Below are 22,148 nucleotides of genomic sequence, written 5' to 3'. Positions count from 1 at the left end.
GAATTCAATACCATTAGTCAATAGGTATGGCAGACTTGCAACGAACAGTTTCATGAAGACACTGGAGGTAAAGTTTTTCCTAGTGAAAGACAATTCTGCATTTCAAGAATATAAAGTGTACTTGAAGTCATATCCTCCATCTTTACTTGTTTAGTACAAATATGCATGGCATAGTATATTTATGAAAAAGCAATAGACATATTAAGAAAATAGATGTTATTTCTAAACTTTGTTAGGAATAAGAAGGCACCACTGATTTGAGGTTGTGTCCTGTCACTGTGATAGTTGACTTTGAATTGTTTATTTCAGCATTTGCTCTTTTTCCCCCCTAGTTATATCATTGGAGACCATTACTGTGGTTTACAGACCACAAAAGAGACACATCCATAGTAGTATTTCATCATGGAGAGATCATTCACAGTATATGTTGACAAGACAGATTCTTTTTCAACCTCTACCTGGAATCCATACTGTAGAACAACATTTTTTTATGTCCTCATAGCTCAATTCTATAGACAGTTTGTTTGCCAAATTTTCAAAGTGGTATAGAAGTGGACCTAAATTTATCCAAATTCCTCCTGGCTTCAGTATTTTCCATATAGTGTCAATATAATCAATCACATTGTGAGCTGTGTGAAGAAGCAGGTAGCAATACAGTCCCAGGTATTGCGTTCTGAGTATATCTCCTGAAAATCTCCTGCTTTCATAGAAAAGTTAGAACCAGGAGGAAGACTGTGGGGATCAACATCAGGGAAAAAGATGGGTCGGAGCTGGTCAGCTGACCTCCAGTTATTGCTAAACTGATTAATCCAAAGATAAAGCTTATATTTATTAATCTCAGAACATCTGTTGAGTACAAAGTTAAAAGAAGTCCTGTCCTTTTAGTCCTGTCCTCCCATTGTTCATCGATTTGCTCGAGCAAGCCCAGTAAGGCCTCCATTTTGAGACTTGTTGTTACTGTGTTTGACATATTGAATACTGTTACAGGTAGCTTGCCAGGCTTTGCCAGGCGAGATTCTCTCGGTAGCTTGCTGGGCTCTCAGAGAGGGGCGGAAGAATAGAATCCAGCTTGGCTGGGCTGGCTGCGCCCAAGGCAAACGCCCTACCACTGTGCTATGGCTCCAGTCCAAAACTCCATTCATTTCCTTGACAAGCATAACCTAATATAGGTACTTCCAATGCAAGTCTTCCTAATCCAGCACCAGGTACCAGAATATTTACTTTAGAAGGATCCGTAGGGGCTGGAGCAATAGCACATTGGGTAGGGCGTTTGCCTTGCACGTGACTGACCTGGGTTTGATTCCCAGCATCCCGTATGGCCCCCCAAGCACTGCCAGGAGTGATTTCTGAGTGCATGAGCCAGGAATAACCCCTGTGCATCGCTGAATGTGGCCCAAAAGCAAAAAAAAAAAAAAAAAAAAAAAAAAAAAAGGAGGATCCCATCTCTCTTTTGGAATTTTTAAAAATATTTCTTTAACGATTGACTGGTAGTAGGCGTCCCTTTCTGCTTTCCCAGTTTCTCTCCAGTCTCTCACAAACTGTTTCAATGTGGATTTTAATATATCTACGTCAAATGTAGATGCCGGCATGATCTTTCCATTTGCATATTCTTTATTTTCAAACTTATGTATGCAACCATTCACAATGGTCAGTAGTATTTCTTGATTATGATCAATGCATTTTCGAACCTTGTTCAAGTGAAGAAGAAACTGAGGAAGTAGTTTCTGTTGATTAGCTGGAAGTGATTGAAATTGTCTTTCTGTTCAGTTCACTTGCTTATGCATACTGGTGCCTTATACATGCGTACTAGTAGCGGAAGACATTGATGATCTTCCAGAAGTGCTCCCGCTCCAATCGCTCCTCAGTGCTGCACGTGGTGCCCGCCTACACCACGGCCACAACCTCTGAGGCTGAGCCCAAATGCCCTGCGGAGAACTGCACCTCCACCTCCTCTCCCCCGTGGCAGCCCCCACCACCCTCAGGCAGCTGCAAGGCTAGTGGTGGAGGGCGCCACTGTCGCTGCATCACCACCGTGTCCCTGGGTCTGGCTCGCTTGCATCTGGCCACAAAGGAGAGCCAAAAAAAATTAATTCATATTTACCTTTAACCAAAAATTTTAATGAGATGATTTATCTGATATATATTAAAAATAATCTTAAGGAATTACTATCACTTGATCACTTGATCACTTGACTTTCCGTTAATCGTCGATTTGCTTGAGCGGGCGCCAGTAACATTCCATTTGTCCCTGTCGCGGGCTAGTATAGCCCAATGGCGTCTGTTCACTCTAGGAACATGAAGAGCCTCAAACCGATCGTTCATGATCTTGATGAAGAAGTCTGACCATCTGGTAGGTGGGCGGCCACGCGGTCTTTTGACATCCCATAGAATCCAGTCGGTAATAGCTCTAATCCAGCGGTCGTCTTTAAATCTCATTATGTGACCAGCCCATCTGATATTTGACAACTTGGCAAACGAGACTGCGTCCCTGACTCTTGATCGTCGACGGATGTGGGAACTCTGGATTCTTTCTCTCATTTGAGAGAAACGTGATATTCCAAGCATACCTCTTTCAATTCCTCTTTGGGAGACCTGAATAGCGTTCTCATCCTGTTTGCATAGGGCCCAGGTCTCTGAGGCATATGTTAATGCAGGAAGAACAGTGGAATCAAAGAGATGTGCCGGGAGCCAGAGGTTCTTCATCCTCTTAACTATTTCTTGGACACTCTTGAAGGAGTTCCAAGCCGCTCTCTTCCTCCTGCGAAGCTCCAGTGCCAGGTCATTTGTCGTATTGACTACTTGACCTAGGTACACATAACTACTGCATTCGGAGATGGTCGTTCTGTTGAGAGCGAATGGAACATCAGGAACGAGACTGTTTCTCATAAACATTGTCTTCGTGAGATTCAGCTGGAGTCTGACCTTTCCACACTCACGGTCGAAGTCGGCCAGCATTTGTGCTGCTTGGCTAATGTTTGTTGTATTGAAACAATGTCATCAGCAAAGCAGAGGTGGTGTAGTTGCCAATCATCTATTTTCACTCCCATTCCTTCCCATTCCAGTGGTCGCATGATGTTCTCAAGGGTAGCACTGAAGAGATTCAGTGAAATGGTATCACCCTGCCGAACCCCTCTCTTGACATTGATGATTACTTCTTTGTAGAATGGTGAGATCCTGGTAGTGAATCCATAATACAGCTCACGGAGGATCTTGATGTATTGAGCTTGAATGCCCTGATTGGCTAGGGGTTCAATGACCACTTCCGTCTCAACAGAATCAAAGGCCTTCTTTAAATCAATGAACGTTAGACAGAGTGGCATCTTGAACTCCCAAGAAAACACAATGAGCTTGGTTATCATGTGGATATGGTCAATGGTGCTGAATCCTTTGAGGAACCCAGCTTGCTTGCATGGCTGTCCTTCATTTAGTGTTCTGCCAATCCTATTTAGGATGACTCGAGTGAACAACTTGTAGATGACAGACAATAGGCAGATAGGGCGATAGTTGCCAATGTCATGGATGTCTTCCTTCTTGAACAGTAGTACAGTCCTGCTGGTTTTCCATTGGGACGGAACCTTGCATTCAGACAGGTAGCGAGTGAAGAGCCGAGCCAGTGTATTGATGAGTACTGAGGGCAGGTTCTTCAGGTATTCAGGTCTGACCTTGTCTGGGCCAGGTGCTGTTCGTTTCTTTACTGATGAAATGGCATGTTGGATTTCGGAAGGGAGAACATTGGGAACGACATATTCATCCTGTGGAATTTGGTATGTCGGCAAGTGGACATGGCTATCGAAGAGATTTGAGTAGAAATCATGGATAATCTTCTTCATTGCCGTTCTGTAGGATATGATAGATGCATCAGGATGTCGGAGGGCAATTATCTTGATCGTATTTCTCGTCAATGTTGTCAACAATGTCATCTTCCCATGTTGCCACAATAGTGCCAAAGAGCTCCCAATTGGTGGTCATTCTGGGAGTTCTCTTTTTAAACTTTGCAGCCCTTCCTCCCCGCTCTGTGAAGAAGAATTTTGCACGAAGGAGACGGTGGTCCGATCCTGTTTGGAATTTTGGACAACAGTGACATCGGTCAGGCAAAACCATAGATTGAATATGATGTGGTCTATTTTGTTGTGGAATCGTCCACCGGGAGACTCCCATGTCCAACGTTTAGATTCTGCCTTCTGCAACTGTGAGTTACCATGGATGGTCTTGGTCGACATGATGAACTCAGACAGTCTCTCACCCTGTTCATTCAATTCTAGGCCATGGGTCCCGATGTGAAGTTCTTCAGCTGATCTTCTCGGTCCTATCTTGGCATTAAAATCACCCACAATGATCTTGTAGAAGGTGTGGTCTTCTTTATAGAACTTCTCTAGCTCCATGTAGAACTTCTCAATTTCTCTTTCATCATAATGAGATGTTGGTGTGTAGACAAGGAAGATAGAAACTGCAGGCAGTGAGCCACATCTATTCAAATGTAAACGTCCGATTCAGGTTGTTAGGCATTTGAATGAGTCAATACTCATGGCCAATTTTGTGTTGACAAGGACACCGATGCCTCTGACACCTCTTTTATCACATGTTCTGAGAAACAATTCTTCTCCAGTGTTGAAAATGGCATGATGAGATTGGTGCCTTTTTGTCTCGGTCAGACCAATGATGTCGTACTTGATCTTTCGCGCTTGTACCATCAGGTCCTCAATGGATGCATCTGATTCTAGCGTACGTGCATTGAAAGTACAGACGATCATTTTTGTCTTCCTTCATTGTGGCAGCCTAGTTCGGCCTTGAGATTTTATTGGCCTCTCCTTTCTCATCCTTCTCAATGCTGCCATGTTGGTGAAGCCTTCAGGGTCAGGTGAATGAGACTCATTGTAATTGCTGGAATTACTATACACACACACACACACACACACACACACACACACGTATACTCTTGTCATCCACAAAGAGAAAAAGTTTTAGATTTCTCATTCTAGCCTAAGGATCTGTAATTTCACAACATTTAATTGTCTATTTTTTGTTGTTTCTTCCTTCCTTAGTGCTTTCTTTTTTACTTAGTAAATATTTATTAGTGAACATTTTAATTTCTTTAATAGTTTTCACTATAGTTAAAAATTACTGTTTATTGTAGGCTTGCCATTTATAACTGAATATTAGACTTTTTCAGACTTGTAAATATATATATATATAAAACTTATAACTTGATATTCATATTGTTGACTATAGAGCATATGTTACAAATCAGCTAATTCATTGTTATTGTGACTTTTAGAGGTAATTCAAAATAGCCTAAGTGCATATTTTGCATGTTGAAGGCCAGTTCAACCCTGGCACCCCCTGTCCCCTGAGAATTACTGGAATAAGTCTCCAAGCACTGCTGGTCTGGTTCCCAAATAACAACAAAGGAGGTCATTTTAAAACAAAAAAGTAAATACTAGATGAGTTCACTAAGGCCTTTCTCTAGAGGTATTTGAAGAAAGAATAATTATATTGATAAACCTACAGAATAGTTTAAGAAACAAAGCAAAAGCTAAGTAATCTGGCTTCAGAAAAAGATAAAAGTATAAAAGCTAATGAAATCCAGGTGACAGTCCTTTAAAAGATCCTTTCCAACTTGTAGAATTTTTCTTAAGACTCAATGCCCTTAAGAATCTTTTTCATTTTATCTACATGAGTATTTCTACATTCCTGTAATTAATTCAGTTTTAGGACTCATAGGGATGCACAAATATTCCACATGTCCTCTGCAAAAGAATTCTCTTGTAGGGATACCAAACAGTAATCAAATGATGCAGTGATTTTGTATTATACTTAAATTATTTTATCTATTCAACCCTACAATAGAGATACTGCTGATTTGTTGTCATCTTTCCCTTAAATATTGCAGAAAAACATTACAAATAAATGAGAATTAGAATTCTCTTTTTCTGGACCATTTTTGAGGCCCATTGGTTTGGGCCTTCTAATGGTTTCTTCTACTAGAACTACCTATCTCCTTATCTAACTTTTCATCAATATATTAGGCTAAAAAAAGAGAATTGGTATGTACAAGCCAGTTATTCACTAGTAAGCACATGAAAGACAAAAATTCTCTTCTGTGCCATAAGTTTCTATATGCTAGATATTTGTACTGCATTGATTATCAACAAAAGTGCACGTGGAATTGGAGTATCACGCTGAATGAAATGAGCCAATGGCAGAAGGACAATTACAGAATGACCTCACCCATCTGTGGTATATAGAGAAAATATAAAACAAATATAAACCTAAACTTTGTACACAAGATTACAGACCTGAGAATGCCAGGTTTGGGAGGATGGTTGAGGGAATGATTAGGTGGATTGTATATGACATGGGAATAGAGATGGAGGCTCTGAAGTATATGGGTGTGTTTAAGGGAGGAAAACTCACACCAAAAACATAACTATATGTTAACAAATAATGGGGAAATGAATGAGGGCATGAAAGATATGGTGCGTGTGACACAGATATGGGGTGGAAGATTCTGGGGAATCTTGGGTGTTGGTTGTACAGAAACCCTGCACATCAACATCAGGTATGTGAACACTATTTTAGTCCTATAGCTGAAACTATGAGAAAAAAATTAAGGAATCTATAAAGAAATACAGATACAATAAAATCAATAACAAGAAGTAAAAGAGAAAGATTTAAGTCTTGCATGATTTTGACCACATGCCACTTCCAAGAGAAGCAACTATTAATTTGTGTCAATTGTCTGCTATGTAGGCTCAGGGTAAAATTTTTTCAATTTGACTTGATCTATGCAAACAAAACTTTTCTAGAAACAAAGTGTTGAGACAAATATTATACTTTGAGAACATTTTTACCTGTAAATATTCCCATTTTAGATTGCCCCAGATATTAATATTTGTTAGTACTAAGTTGTATAATAGTTCCAAGGGAAATAGAAGATACAAGAAGGCAACACTATTATAAATTAAATTTTTGCATAATTCTCCACCTTACCAAATTCATATGCTGAAGTTTGAACTTCCAGCATGACTACATTTAGAATGAGAACTCTGTTAAATAAATAAGATTAAATGAGGTCCTAAGTGTCAGTCTCTGAACCACCAGAATTGATATCCTTACAAAAAGTTTACTTTCTCTCTTTCTCTAAGCATATGTGTTAAGGAAAAAGCAAATGAGGATATGAAGGAATGGTATCAATTACAATCCAAGAAAGCATTTATTTATTTAAGTCAACCCTAGAAGACATTAAACTATTATTGATAGTTTCTAGGCCAATAATAAAACTAAGTTAAATCACAGGATGGTATTTATGTTAATCAATCATAGACATTTTATTATAGCAGTCTAAATAGAATAATACAGTTGACAAAAACTTTGAGTCAGTAGTGAAGGGCAAAATACATTCACACACAAAAACAAAGGCTATCAAAGGGAGAGAGAGACAGACAGTGGTTCACTGAATTAAATCTTCATTTAAGTTTTCAAATGCAATGGCTACTTAAATTGAACTTCAACTACCATAATCATGTAACAAATTTGAGGAAGTGAAAATAAAAATTAATCATAAAGAACTTCAGATAAATGGAAAGAAGAAATTCAGGTATCTTTTCATTATATTTTATTTCTTTGTAGTTATATATCTGTGAGTATAGAGATGGGGAGAGGTTATCGTGTATGAAAGTGAATATGTGTGTCTGTGTGTGTGAGAGAGAGAGAAAGAGAGAGACAGAGGGAGAGAGAAAGAGAGAGAAGTAGAGAGAATTTGAAGTTGAAGTATTAATAGCAACTGATATCTTCTTCCAAACATTTTGGTCAGTTGTTAGTCATAATAAAGCTTCACTGGCTATATGAAGACTGATTTAGTTAGAGCTGGATACTGAATAACTCACTCAACAAAAACCTGTGCATTGTTATTATAATACATATTCCATTGTGCTCAGAGCTTACCCTTAGCCCTGTATATAGGTTTTACTTCTGGTGGTCCTCAAGGGATCACATGTGGTGTCAGAGATTGAACCAGAGTCATCTGCACAAAAGGTAAATGCTTTACCCCTCTATTACCTCTCCACTTCTTTTTTTCCTTAATTTTCCTTTGAGATTTCAGTCCAAGAATCATTCCTCTAGAGCATATTCTTTCTACTACAAACTAGGCTATCATAATCAGTAGTGTATTTCAATCATTTGTTGCTCTTCAATTGCCTTTTAGTCATCATCTCTATTTATAAATGGTTGTCTTTTTTCTATATACCGTATTTGGTTTTTATGCTGTTAAAGCAATTTCTGTTAAAATGACAACATACTGGTTATCATTTTATCTGTGTACAACACTATCTTATAATTTTTTAAAGTATGCATTCACTGAATTATACTAATTTGTACATTATATATTTAATAACTGTATAATGTAATTATTTAATATTTATTTTTCACAAAAGCAAAAATATATCTAATACATATTTTTTCTAATTTTAAATCAAATATATTTGTATAAAATCAAATTTCTACAAGATCAACATGACTATCTTCACACCTAAAATTATGTGGTTAAATTTGGGTCAGTAAATATGAACAGAAATAATATTTTAGTACGCTATTCTACTAAAGGGATTGAACATGTTCTCAATCTTTTTTTGGTTTCTTGTGGATATATGATAAGACATATTTATCTTGCTGGGTGACAAATAGTTAACTTCCTGGTGAATATTGCAGGGAAAAGACAACATTTAATATCCAAGAAGAATTCATTAGCAAAAATTGGAGGACCTGTATTCTCAGCATTATTGATCTTTCAAACCATACATAAAATGCTTATATAAACTATTGCAGAAATACACATATGTATGTATATATATATATATATATATATATATATATATATATACTGTCATATTGGTATACTAATTTACTTTTTCTTACATCAGCTAAACCAATATTATAACTGTTAGGGATGTAATAAATCTTAACAGAGAAGTTATTTCAATGCACATCGATAAAGCATCTCTAACTGGGCATTTTGAATGGATTACTTTAAGTGTACTCTGCTTAGTTCCCTATCTTAGACTACAGGAAGCTCACCATTTAAAAGCTACATTCAGTGATGTTATTCTGTCCTTATTTTGTCCCCTGATACTAAGCATAATTCATCAAATTGAAAACACTAGAAATAATTTAAAGGGAGAGAGAAGTTTGATGTTAAAATATTTGTCGTTGTGTGTATATCATTGCTGGGTTGATATTTATTGAATATTTTCCCATACCAATGACTACAAGTATTCTCAAGAATCCTTTTCCTAACATTGTGATTATTTAATTATTTTATCGTTTGGGAGCTTCCATTCCTGAATTTTCATTGGGTTCTTGAACTGATTTCTAAAATATTTGGATGGTGTGTGTGTGTGTGTGTGTGTGTGTATGAAACTATGTATGTGTGTGTTTATGTATATATGTGTGTATAGACACACATATATATACATATATATACATATACATTGATATATAAAACATCTTCACCTGTAAAAATCTATTCCTGATAACCCATGCTATGTGTGCCATACTTAGTCAAATGGTTAAAGCAAAGGCAGGTTATATAAAGAAGTATAAAATAAAGCTTTGAAAGATCAAGTCATATTGGTAGAAGTTACCATGGAAACAGCAATGATTGTAATGGCGGATAAAAAGGGTCAGGTGATTGACTTTCGATGTTCCCCAAAAGAATTCACATAGAAAATGTTAAGATGATTTCATGAAATAGATGGTAAGTCAAAATGATTTAGTGGTAGTTATCCAGAAAGTCCTGTGCTTTAATAAAATGAAAGGTCAAAATTTGTTTCTTATTGTATGTATTTCAAGTTTGAAGTTCTGATTAAGTACTAAACCTGGTCAGTTATATGAAGATAAGAATAGGACCTTAACTTGTAGGACAGGAATTTTTAGATAGACATAAATGAAACATTGGAAATTTGAACTACAAATTCCACTTCAAGTTTTCTTGGTGCCAGAATCAGTCTCTTTCTCCTAACTCTTCTGTCCTCTCTCTTAGTAAAGTGGTCTATTGGAATAAAACCTTTTACAATAAGGGTTTTTTATTAGGTATTTTGGAATTTTCAGTTTCAAACTATGTTTCTCCTCTTTCCTTCCATATCATATCAAGACTTAGATTCTAGAAGAATTAGTACAATAGCAAATTCATTTTTGCTTTGATTTAATAATACAGATATACTCTAGAACTCAGTTTTCAGTGAATTATCTGGAGTACCTGTAGTTTGAAGTAATTACAGACTTTAAGGTCTCCAGTTCATGAGATTAATTTTTTCTTTTCGGGTCACACCCAGCAATGCACAGGGGATACTCTTGGCTCTACACTCAGGAATTACACCTGGTGGTGCTTGGGGACCCTATGATATGCTGGGAATCGAACCCGGGTCGACCGTATGCAAGGCAAATGCCCTACCTGCTGTACTATCGCTCTAGCCCCAGTTTATGAGATTTGATGCTAGACCTTTTTGACATATTCTAGAGAAAGGGATTTGAAAATGTAGGGATTGGTCATTGGAAGTTATTCATTTTGTGTTATTTGCTCCTCTGTTTTCTCATCACTTTGCACAAAAGGTGGTATCTTTCATTAGGTACATATGGTCACTTGTGAGTTTTGAAAAGCTTTGGTGACGATACTTTCTGGACTTGAAATAATGATATAAACCTAATTGTAGCACTGTAGCACTGAACAACTGTCCTCCCGTTGTTCATCGATTTTTTCGAGCAGGCCCAGTAACTCCCCCATTGTGACACTTGTTGTTACTGTGTTTGGCATATCGAAAACATCATGGGTGGCTTGCCAGGTTTTGCCGTGCAGGCTAGATATTCTCCGTAGCTTGCCAGGCTCTCCAAGAGGGGTGGAGGAATTGAACCCGGGTCTGCTGGGTCAGCCGAGTGCAAGGCAAATGCCCTACCCACTGGGCTATTGCTAACTTAATTGTCAGTATAATAAAATTATAGCATTCATAAGACATCTGAATTACCTATGTTGAGGATGGTATGTCATATATATGTAGTGGTCAGAGAGTATTCAACATTCCGGATAACCCAGTAGGATGCATGGAATACTAAAAGAAGGGCAATAAACTTTGTATATATTTAGGAATCTGCTACATAGGTGAAATTGTTGTGTCTCGAATTCTTCATTAGGGGCGGGGAATCTGGATCCTGGTCCAGCACCCATAAATTGATAACCATTCATTATTAAAAAGTTGAAAATAAAATGTTTAATGCATGTGTAAATTACATGAAATCAAAATATTTTGTTAGATACAGCTTATATTTTAATTAGCCATATATATATTCTTTTATTTCTCTTCTATGGATGTAAAAACATATAAGGATATAAAAAGCTATAAGCACAGAGAAAAATAAATGTGACAGAGGTTGGACCATGCAATCTTAAATATATACCATCTGCATGATTATAGGGAAAAAAGCTATTTCATACAGTTTTTTTTAAAGAGTTCTGGATGATCTTTGAAAGTGATGAGACTCTGGCAAGACTTAAGGAAATTTGACACTCAGACATGATATGTTTTGTCTGTTTGTTTGATTCTTGGTAATTAATCCAGTGTCCCTCGTACTTGCAAAGCATGAAATCTCTAAGGTCTGCATCCATGGTCTCCAGACTTGGGGTTTTATACTAAGGCAATGATTTCACTTTTTAGGACTAAAATCTTCTATAGATTCACCATCAAAGACAACCCCTACCCAAATTGAGCTTGATATAGCCTCTCTAAATTTCTCACCTATGAATCTCAAAAAAAAAATTGCAAAGTTACTTTGAACCTGTTTTATTCTGGAATCTGAATTTCTGCTCTAGAACACCAAGTATAAAACAGAGAATTTCTTATGATTTGGTGTTATCTATTTCTTTAAATCATAAATAGGGTATCTCACTATGTCAGTGAGAATTGGAAGTGATGCAAGAAAACAGACAATTTTTTTAAAAAAAAGAGTATGAGAGGAAGAAACAGAGTCCAAATAGCTATCTGAAATTTTGCAGCAATTATGTCTTCAACTTCATTGCCTCTCTTTCATATCAGAACACACTCTTATGAGGTAATCTCTATGATCACCAGTGGGGAGAAAATCAGAAACCACTCAGTCTGATGACATCACCTAGAAGTAGATAGTCCTGTTTAACAGTACCATGTACCAGAAAACTATCAGAAGTTTCACTACAGCACCACTACATCATTCAAGTGCTTGGGGCTGGAGTGATAGCACAGTGGATAGGACCTTTGCCTTGCACACGGCTGACCGGGGTTCAATTCCCAGCATCCCATATGGTCCCCTGAGCACAACCAGGAGTAATTCCTGAGTGCAGAACCAGGAGGAACCCCTGTGTATCGCTGGGTGTGACCCAAAAAGCAAAAAAAAAAAAATCATTCAAGTGCAAAAATCTTGAAACAGATTTTCTGTTAGTTTCTCTCATATGTGGGTCAGATAGCCATTCAGGGTTTTGAAATGAACAAGATTAAAACATGTTGAGGGTGTTGGTGTCGGGGCCACACCTGGCAGTGCTCAGGTTGTACGTCTAGCTCTGTGATCAAGAATAATCCCAGATAGTGTTCAAGGGACCATATGCAGTGACAGGATGGAACCTGAATCTCCCCTATGCAAGTGTCGTACCCCTTCTAGTATCTCTGTAATCCTGGGATGCAATATTGATGGAATTGTTCCATCTTTTCCAGACATATGAATATTTATAATTCATAGTTCTATATAACCTTAAGGCTTTCACCCAACCTTTCATGTTTTCCTTAATTGAATACATTTTGCAAATTGCCCTATTATTAATATTTTCTTAGATATATTTCAAATATGCCTCATTTAGGTGAAAACTCTATTTCCTGTAGAGAGCTTAATGATACAAGCACAGAGTAGGCAAAATATTAAATGTTAGATATTAGTTTTTCTTCTTCTATTAAGACTAAAATATGAAGAACTCCAGGCAAAGTAGATTTCATTGCCTTAGAAAATGTCACCAATGCATTTTCCCTTCGGCAATTCACTCCTCGTTTTGATGAGAGGTAATATGAGAATAAATGGATCTTTTCAGTCTTTTTGTCTTTTGGTGCATGCTTTAGAAAAATGACCTTTAGAAGCAGTGCACCGAATAGAAATGCAAACTGCCTTTAAATATTTTTGACAAGCTTGGTGAACTCAAAGTCTCTCTTGACATGTAAAAACAACTTTGTCAAGTAATTTCTATTTAATAGTTGCTAATAATTAGCTGTATGCATAGAATTTTGCTTTTTCTGTCATTTTCCATAATATATAGATGAGAAAAATTTTAAATACTTAGTAAAATGACTAATTTTGAGGACAAGTTTCTATCGCATGGGAAAATAAAAATGATCTAAGCATGATTAAAATTTGGTGTTCCTTTGTTATTCTCAGTGAACTTAAGCAATAAATACTATCTATGAGTATAGCCAACAAATAACTGAAATAACAATTTTATGTAAAATTTTATTAGCTTTTAAGCGTTTCAAATGGTAACAATAAAATTCATAATTTTATAAAATTATTTTTGCATTGGCTGGAGAGATAGCACAGCGGGTGGGGTGTTTGCCCTGCATGCAACCGGCCCCGGTTCGATTCCCAGCATCCCATATGGTCCCCTGAGCATCGCCAGGAGTGACTCCTGAGTGCAGAGCCAGGAGTAACCCCTGTGCATCGCCAGGTGTGACTCAAAAAGCAAAAAAAAATTACTTTTGCATCATTTAATTATTTTTTTGTATATCTTTACCATCATGGATACTCTCTTAATATTGTACAATTGTCCCTGAAGTATAGCAAAATCATATATAATTTTCAAGTGTAGTAACAGGATTGTTTAAATATGTATAAAATATGTTTAAAATTTAAATATATATTTTTGTATTAACGTATATATTATATTAACATTCTAACATGCATTAACATATTTAAAGCTTATAAAGACACATGAAAATATTAATTGAGAAACGTATGGGATGTTCACTAAAATACAGCACAGTGGGTAGGGCGTTCGCCTTACAAGCGGCCAACATGGCCGACCCGAGTTTGATTCCTCCGCCCCTCTCGGAGAGCCTGGCAAGCTACCAAGAGTATTTGATATGCCAAACACAGTAACAACAAAGTCTCCAATGGAGACGTTACTGGGCCCGCTCGAGCTCGAGCAAAGTAATCAGCAAAAAGATGAACACACATCATTACAATTGAAAAGATTCTGCAGTGGTTAAGGTGCTTTCCTTGCATATGGTCAATGTCAGTTTGATCTCTGGAACTACATGGTCACCTGAGCACAGCTGGGAGTCACTACTGAGCACAGAGTTACAAGGAGTGCCAGGACTGCTGGTGTGCCCCCGCAAAGACCCTCAAAAAAATGTTGTGTTTAGAATCTTTTGTAAATCAGGTACTCAGCTTGAATTCAAAGAAGCCTCGCATCTGTATATAGCTGTTTTGTGAAGAATTTATTTTTGCAACATGCACAATTAAGCTTGAATTTAACTTTCATTGTATTTGTGAAAAGAAATTAAGATAGGAGTATTAAAATAGAATGAAACCTGACAACCTAATTAACATACAGTCATCATAGGAAGAAAGATTATTAAAAAATTCTTTATACAAATTTCATGTTGCCATATTGAAAAATGATAATTCAGAACTTAAAGTTAATTTTGAAATGTATGCAGCTGTTACATGTAAAATGCATTATAAAAATGAAATATATTTTATATTATTACTTGCATTTTCATATATACATGTATGCATAGATTTGAATTTGGTCTGTGTACCTTATATGCTATTAGAGAAATGCGAGTTTTTAACTGAATATTTTACTACCACTATTAAATTTAGATGATACATGTTATAGCAGGCAAATTCTAGCTATTGAAGAATTAACTATTCCTACTATTCAGTGATAAAGTTCAGCTCATTTTCATTAGTTCCATCTCCTCTTCCTTCCTTACACTAAATAGATTTATTTTGTTCCTTAAGTGAAGTGTTGGTAGAATTCAAGAAAAAAAAAACGTGAACAACAGATGTTTTAAAACTCAATTTACTTTTTTCCCTTACTCAAAAGTGGAGTTGACTGTTCTTAGTCACCAGTGTATACAGTTTTAATTGGCATTGACTGATTGATTGCAAAGAAAAAGATTTTTACGTATAACTGACTAAATTTAAAACATCTCTGTTCTGTTTCCTCATATACATTATGAAAAGATCAATTCATTTGTATAGCATGCTATCTGTACATATCACAATCATCTATCTCAATATTACTAATTTTTTAGCTTAAAAGTGCATTCAGGGGACTGGAGCGATAGTATAGCGTGTAGGGCATTTGCCTTGCACACAACCAACCCCTGTTAGATTACCAACATCCCATATGAGCACTGCCAGGAGTAATTCCTGAATACAGAGCCAGGAGTAACCCCTGTGCATCGCCGGGTGTGACACAAAAAGTAAAAAAAAAAAAAAGTGCATTAAAGTATTTGAGATCTCTGTAACATGATTTGTTCAAAATAAGAATTGTCTTGTAATTAAACAGGGATGCAAAATAATTGAGAGAAGAAAAAAACGAGTGGTAACCATTTAACATATTCTTAAAATTCTAAAATTTCTTGAAGGTCTAAAATTTATTTAGTGTTCTTTACCTCCAGTATTCCTCTCTGAAGCAATAAAGTCAACTTGGTTTACGTAGTCAATTTTTCTGAGCTCTGGTTGAGTTTTTAGAACCAGCATTTTTTCAGGAATTTGCTCAAAGTTTTATCACTGCTTTGATATCTTCTGATCCTCCTATGTAAAATAGCAAATTAACCATATAACTTAGACACTATATTGTTCTTCATTTTGCTTATCCTCATCCTTTCCATTAAGCAGTGTATATCAACTTGCTTATTTTTGTTGTTTTTCTCCTCAAGCTAGAGAGTAGCCACCACAGTGATTAAGACTGCGTCTATTTGGTTCTTTGCTTTTTGCGTAATATGTCAAACAATGCCTAGATGCAAAAGGAAAAATATGTGTTTGTTGACTGAAAGGTAAGCTTTCTCACCTTTTTACTCTATTTCCAGATATACCTAAGAGTATAAACCAAAGCTGAGGTTTTACTGAAGCTTTCAAGTTATACCGAGTATAAAGAACTATGATAGTTCCCGGTGTGTGATATGCAGGAAATGAATGATTAATTTTATTGTTACTAAAACAGTGCATACTCCCTGACATGTAGTAGTAAATCAGTGGATTTTAATACTCTTTCCTTTCCATCTCAGTTTCTCTGATTTATGTCCTTTGTTAAACTCCTAACTTTCTCACCCAGAACAGAATATGGAAATGCAAGAAAATACAATGAAAAGGCTAAATACACAAAACATTAATAATAATGTATGCATATGAATTGTGGATATTTTTAAATAAAATGCTTGTTAACACAAGCACAAAATGTAGGATGGAGCCTATAAAGATGCCTTATTTTAAAATTTCAGTATCTTTGGGATAGTAGGGAAAGCATTTATGTTAAATGTCAAATTCATCTTGTAATCTCAAGTGATAAAGGAGTACAAGAATTTTCTACTACTAATCTAAAGTAGAAAGATAAACTATCAATAACTTAATTCATCTAAAAGGGGACAAAGAATTCAATGAAGAATATAAAAATAATATAAATGATAAAAAAAACTTTGGTTTTCAAAAGAAATAAAAAATCAAATAAAATGTCCATTATTAATTAAGAATTAAGTTTTAAACATAGGTTGCTTCAAAATTGCTGTGTCTATATTCAGGGTCTTGTGCATGCTAAAAATACACTAGAGCTCTCTAGTGTGGCTGTGACACTTCCCAAGAACCACTTGTTGAAGCATAGAATTGTTAACCATCAGGGGCCTGAGAGATAGTACAGTTGGTAGAGCACTTTCTTTGCACTTGGCTTGTTGTGTGAGGTGATATATATCAGTCAGTGGGAGGCTCAGAGACAAGACACGTGGGAGGAATGTAGAGAGCATGGAGGGCTAAGGAGTCGATCTGGCTCAAGGAGAAGAGCAACTGCCAATGGCATCCTTTTATTATTATTATTATTTTGTTTTTGGTTGCACCCTGCAATGCACAGGGGTCACTCCTGGCTCATGCACTCAGGAATTACTCCTAGGAGTGCTTGAGGGACCATATGGGATGCTGGGAATAAAACCCAGGTCAGTTGCATGCAAGGTAAATGCCTTACCCGCTGTGCTATCGCTCCAGAGGCCTCCTTTGATTATATTTTTTTTATCATTTAAATCCTAATGATTTCATTACAGAGAAAGAATAACTAAGGTGAGTACAAACAATTATAGGATAAGCATTTGTTTAAAAAAAAACATCAGGGTATATATTGTCTTGTCAAATCTATGTTGCAATTATTAAAATGTCAGAGGAAGATATGGAGCTGGACATATAGGCTCTACAGATTATGTCCCCCCACATTCTTGTGGTAAATTACACATAGGACAAAGAGAAGGCTCATACTGATATCTAAATATCAAACCAGATTAAAGACATATAAGAGAGTGGGAAACTGCTACCTTGTACTGCCAGGATAATGGATGATCAGGCAGGTATATGAGAGCATTCTGTGCTTTTTCAGATCACCCAGACTTACAATGTTTTTAGCTTCCCTACTTAATATTATAGTGGGGCCTCAGGGGCTCGAGTGATAGTACACGTTGCATGTGGCTGACCCAGGTTCAATTCCCAGCATCCCACCACCAGGAGTAACTGCTGAGTGCCGATCCAGGAGTAACCCCTGTGCATTGCCAGGTATGACCCAAAAAGCAAAAAAAAAAAAAAAAAATGGGGCCTTGGTTCTGCTTCCTGCTTGCAAGGCAATGTCCAGGAGCTCATTATAATGTTTTGGCTTAGCACCAATATTGGTTGACCTGGGTTTAATTTATTGCAACCAATATGGTTCACCAAGCCTGCCAGGAGTGATCCCTGAATATGAGCTAGGAATAAACCCTGAGAACTCCCAGACTTGCCTTAAACAAACAGCAAACAAACAAACAAACAAACAAGGACTATTAACGATCAGGCTGAACATTTCTAAGAGTGATTCCCTCTGTTCCCTGGTCCCGACTTGGTGGGGCCCCCATTTCAAATGAAGAGAGGGAAAATAACACAACCTAAAATTGAGAAGTAACAAAACATGGGAAATTATATTATAAAAAAAATTGGAGACATACCCACAAAAATCAACAAGAAGAAAATTGGTATGGTGATGCTAAAATCAAAGATAAATTTAAGGTGATAAGAATTACTAGCTATACTAAAGATACCTCAATGAAATAATAGGGTTGATTTGTCAGGGATATCAATAGTTCCAAAATTGTAATCCTATGATACTATAAGTTCATATCATACAAAGAAAAAATTGACAAAAAACAAAAAATAAGTAGTCACTGTCACAAATATATTGGGAAATTTCTTGCATATATCTCTCAGTAATAGGATAAAAAGACCCAAGTAGATAAAAATAATGAAGATGATACCTTGGGAAGCAAAATTCTGATAGATAAAAATAATGAAGATAAAAATAGATAAAAGTGATAGATAAAATAATGAAGATGAAAATAGATAAATAGATAAATATAGAAAAAATAATGAAGATGATACATTGGGAAGCAAAAATCTGCTACCCTACAATATGTCTTTGGCAAATGATGGATTTCATGGGAGGGGTCTGACAGGGTAGAGGTTGCCTTTGGGAGGAAGAAAAAAAAAACACACTTAAAATTTTCCCCGCAGGTCCTCTTAATGTATAAGATGGTCTGTCTCTTTTATCTCTATTCAGTGATAACTTCTGCCTTAATTCTCCAGAACTTTATTTTGCTGTGCTTACTTTCTAACTTCCCTAACTAACAATTCCCTTTCAAACTCCCTAATATTTGTCCCAGCTAATGTTTTTAAATTGATGTCTGAACTACATGGATAAATTATTTAGTCCTTCTGGAAATTTCCCACATGTACTGGAGTCATATGAAATAGTATGCATTATTATATTACTTTACTATTAAACTCTTTTGACTTTTTTCTCCATATCAATCTGTCTGATTCTTACTTGTCTAGCCTTTAAAGAACCCGGAGGATAGAAAGGTAATTTCCTTTGCTTATGCCCCAACAAGACAGAATAAATTTTAAAACTAATTGACATGTGAAATACCACCAATAACAACTGCATAACATTTCATCTTCCCAAATATGCTTGAAGCATTTACCAAAACTGATTATAGGAAGAACAATAAAGCATGTATCAACAAAATTTCAAGATCTGATATAATATGGAATAAATTTCATATTCAGTGGAACTAAAAAATAACAAAAAATAGCTGGAAATATTTCAAGGTCTAAAGAGCAGCAAGCCTAAATAATTTTGGCCTATAGAAGTCACATTATGTAGGTAAATATTTATATTTGTATAATAATGAAATGAAAATAGGTCATCTTTCTTGAATGCAGTGGACATATACAACTGTGTAAATAATATGACCATCTACTTCGTGCAAAATTCTGCTTCACAGAGCAGGGAGAAAGGGCTGGAAAGTTTAAGAAGAGAACTCCCAGAATGACCACCAATTGGGAGCTCTTTGGCACTATTGCTGCATCATGGGAAGATGCCGTCATTGACAACATTGACAAGGAATACAATCGATGGGTTCAACACCTCCATGATTGTGCCAGGAACACACAGAGAGAGAGAGAGAGAGAGAGAGAGAGAGAGAGAGAGAAAGAGAGAGAGAGAGAGAGAGAGCCACAAAAAGATGCCTGTCTTCAAAATCTCGAGCTTATTCGCCAACATGGTTTGGTGCATGCCTCAGGCAACTGCAAGCTAACTTCCGAGCTCGCAAAGCAGTGCAGAGATGCAATAAAGGAAGACTTCAAAGAGAGAAGAGCAGAAGTGCTGGTAGATGAAGCAGAAGCTGGGAAAAGCATTCATAATGCCCGCCTGTCCTTTGCCAACTACAATACCAAGATGACTGCCCTCCGATGACTTGATGGATCTATCACATCTTCCAGAAGGGCAATGGAGAAGATTATCCATGACTTCTACTCAGATCTCTTTGATAGCTACATTCACCTGCCCACATACCAAATTCCTCAGGATGGATATGTCGTTCCCAACATTCTCCCTTCTGAAATCCTACATGCAATTTCCTTGGTACAGAAACAAACAACACTTGGCCCAGACAAGGGCAGACCTGAAAACCTGAAGAACCTGCCATCAGTACTCATCAATACAGTCTCGGCTCTTCACAAGCTACCTGTCTGAATGCAAGGTTCCGTCCCAATGGAAAACCAGCAGGACTGTACTACTGTACAAGAAGGGAGACATTGGCAACTATCGCCCAATCTACCTCTTTTCTGTCATCTACAAGCTTTTCACCTGAGTCATCCTGAATAGGGTTGGCAGAACACTAGATGAAGGACAACCATGCGAGCAAGCAGGTTTTTGAAAAGGATTCAGCACGATTGACCATATCCACACGATAACCAAGCCCATTGAGGTTTCTCTGGAGTTCAAGATGCTGCTCTTTCTAACGTTCATTGATTTAAAGAAAGCCTTTGAGTCTGTTGAGACGGAAGCAGTCATTGAAGCCCTAGCCAATCAGGGCATTCAAACTCAATATGTCAGGATCCTCCGTGAGCTGTATTACGGATTCACTACCAGGATCTCACCATTCTACAAGGAAGTTATCATTCATGTCAAGAGAGAGGTTCGGCAAGGTGATACTATTTCACAAATACTCTTCAGTGCCACCCTCGAGAACGTCATGCAATGACTGGAATGGCAAGGAATGGAAGTGAAGATAGATGGTCAGCAACTACACCACCTCCTCTTTGCTGATGACATCGTTCGAATAACACCAAACATTAGCCAAGTGGCACAATTGCTGGCCAACTTCGAACGTGAATGTGGAAAGGTCTGACTACAGCTGAATCACACAAAGACAATGTTTATGAGAAACAGCCTCATTCCTGACATTCCATTCTCTCTCAGCAGAACAAATATCTCCGAATGCAACAGTTATGTGTACCTAGATCGAGAAGTCAACATGATGAATGACCTGGCACCTGAGTTGAGCAGGAGGAAGAGAGCGGCTTGGACCACCTTCAAGAGCATCGAAGAAATAGCTAAGAGGACGAAGAACCTCCAACTCTGGGCACATCTCTTCAATTCCACTCTTCTTTCTGCATTAACATATAGCTCAGAGACCTGGGCCCTACGAAAACAGGATGAGAATGCTTTTTGTGTCTCTCAAAGAGGAATCAAAAGAGCTTGGAATATCACACTTCACTCAAATGAGAGAAAGAATCTGGAGTTCCGAACTCCATTGACAATCAAGAATCATGGACGCTGTCTCGTTAACCAAGGCGTCGAAAATCAGATGGGCTGGACACATAATGAGATTTGGAGACGACCGCTGGATTTGATCCATTACTGACTGGATTCCACGGGACTTCAAAAGACCACGTGGCTTCCCACCAGCCAATGGTCGAGTGATCAAATAATATGACCACACTAAAAGCAACTCAAGTAGCCATCTCTAATAGTTGTAAAAATACTTCTTGCAGAAGTATTATGCTAAATATTAAGAAAGATCTAGATAAATCTCAAAATGCATGTGTGTTAAAATTTTAGCAAATGATATCATAAGGCTAATGGAACACAATTCTCAAGAGAGTAAAACCTTTTGGAGAGCGATAAAAACAATCTTGCATTTCAGTATTTTTTCCTCTTATTTGACAAAGGAAAGAAGACTGAGAACAAGATAAATTGTTCACAAATCTGAAAAAACAATAGAGTATTAGGAAGGATCATGGGGATAAAACTACGTAAATAAAACACAAATTATAATACATAGGGATCAAGATAGATCTAAAATAGATTACTCCTTTCTAAGCCCTGAAAACTTCCAAATGCAGACTCCCAAGAAATAAACAATAATAAAAGCAAGTAAATACACACACACACACACATATACATATATACATACATAGGGATCTGTCACTTTCCTGGGGCAGACAATCAGGAGCCAAATAAATATCTCCAGAAACCACTGATCCTGCAGAAAAACCGAAACTGTGATGAT

At 37.0% G+C, this 22,148-nt stretch overlaps 1 pseudogene; it reads right to left on the bottom strand.

Moving 5' to 3' along the window:
* Positions 1 to 276: 276 nt before the first annotated feature.
* Positions 277 to 2,025, bottom strand: LOC130045447 (carnosine N-methyltransferase-like; annotated as a pseudogene).
* Positions 2,026 to 22,148: the final 20,123 nt, after the last annotated feature.

The sequence above is a fragment of the Sorex fumeus genome, unplaced genomic scaffold, assembly GCF_029834395.1.
Source record: "Sorex fumeus unplaced genomic scaffold, SorFum_2.1 ptg000128l, whole genome shotgun sequence".
In the NCBI taxonomy this organism is placed as follows: domain Eukaryota; kingdom Metazoa; phylum Chordata; class Mammalia; order Eulipotyphla; family Soricidae; genus Sorex; species Sorex fumeus.
Note: the sequence above shows the minus strand (reverse complement) of the source record. Positions and strands in the feature narration are given on the sequence as shown.